This window comes from Egretta garzetta, unplaced genomic scaffold (assembly GCF_000687185.1).
Source record: "Egretta garzetta isolate BGI_Z169 unplaced genomic scaffold, ASM68718v1 scaffold93, whole genome shotgun sequence".
Classification (NCBI taxonomy): domain Eukaryota; kingdom Metazoa; phylum Chordata; class Aves; order Pelecaniformes; family Ardeidae; genus Egretta; species Egretta garzetta.
In genome coordinates this window covers 408,969-410,408 of record NW_009259034.1, presented here as the reverse complement: position 1 = coordinate 410,408, position 1,440 = coordinate 408,969, and positions in this window count along the sequence as shown.

Sequence of the window (1,440 nt, the reverse complement as noted above, 5' to 3'; positions counted from 1 at the left end):
TGAGAGAGCACCCACTACCATCCCAGCACCCTCACTGCTGCTCGGCCAAGCAGGAGATGCTGAGAGAGCACCCACTACCATCCCAGCACCCTCACTGCTGCTCGGCCAAGCAGGAGATGCTGAGAGAGCACCCACTAAGGTCCCAGCCTTAAAGGAAGTATTTTCCATAGGCAGCATCCCTGAGGCACCAGCTGTAATGCCAGGCTATGCCATTACACCCTTGCTCACCTCTCCTAGACCATAATGCCAGGCAATTCGAGAAAATAAAGACAATAATTGCACTTTAGTCCAGGCTGCATTTGCATATGGAAGTTTAAGTGGCTTTAAAAGCCGGTCCCCTTTGCGTGGGCCATCTTTTTTGGGTGTTGCGGCAGCTCGCCCCTCTGAAAGCATCTGGGAGACCATATGCCACCTGCCTACCCAAATTAATCAGCTTTCTGCTGTGAACAACACATCAGAGCCTCTCTAATACCTCTCCCCACCTTTTACAGACCTTTCCCAACGTAGGCTATAGGCCCCTGAAAAACCTGCGGTTAGGACCACTTAGCATTTCGCTGTCCTTGGGGTTCAGCTGCAGGCAGGTGAGTTAAGAGGCCACAACCATCACACGGTGGTCCCAGGAGGAGAAATGGCCCCAGGAGGAGAAATGGCCCCAGGTTGGCCACGACACGCAGCCCTGGCACCAGCAGCACCCCGCTGGGGGCTGGATGATCCCTTGATTCAATCTTGTCTGGAAAAATGAAAGCAAGCAGAAGTCCAAGTGGAGAGATTTCCCTTACATAGGCTTTTTTGTGATGGTCCCTTGATTCAATCTTATCTGGAAGAATGAAAGCAAGCAGAAGCCCAGGTGGAGAGGTTTCCCTTACATAGGCTTTTTTTACGAATGTATGAAATTCCCCCGAAACGGTGGCCTGCTCCCTGGCACGGCTGTTATCTGCTCCTGAAGTTTGCTTGAAGGTGCTCCAGGGTTCAAACCCCCTTTTAGCTCAACACCCCCAGCACAGCCCGATGAAGGGGGATCCCCCCGAGACCACCTGCAGGGTTAAACTGGCAACCATGAGGCAGCAAAACCCAAGGTGCCGTCCAAAAGCCCCGAGTTCGGTTTAAAACCAGCGCGGTGGCACCAGCAAGCCACCCTTGCCACTGGCACTGGGGTGAGGGAAGGGTTTCCCTGTGCCCCCGCTGCTTCCCTGAGCTCCCCGGGGAGGACGAGCCTGGTTTTGCTCCAGTTGAGCCATGAAATGCTAAAGGTCCGACGGGACATCCCAAGCAGAGGGGCCACCCTTTCCCAGATGGAGGGTTTTCCCCCTGGATGCAACCCCCCCTCCTGCCCCAAGACAGGCAGCCTGCCCCAAAACAGCAGCGTGCCCGCCTTTTGGGGGAAAACAAACAAAAAAAAAACCTGAATACCCGGCAGTGGCACCACAAACCAAGGGCATC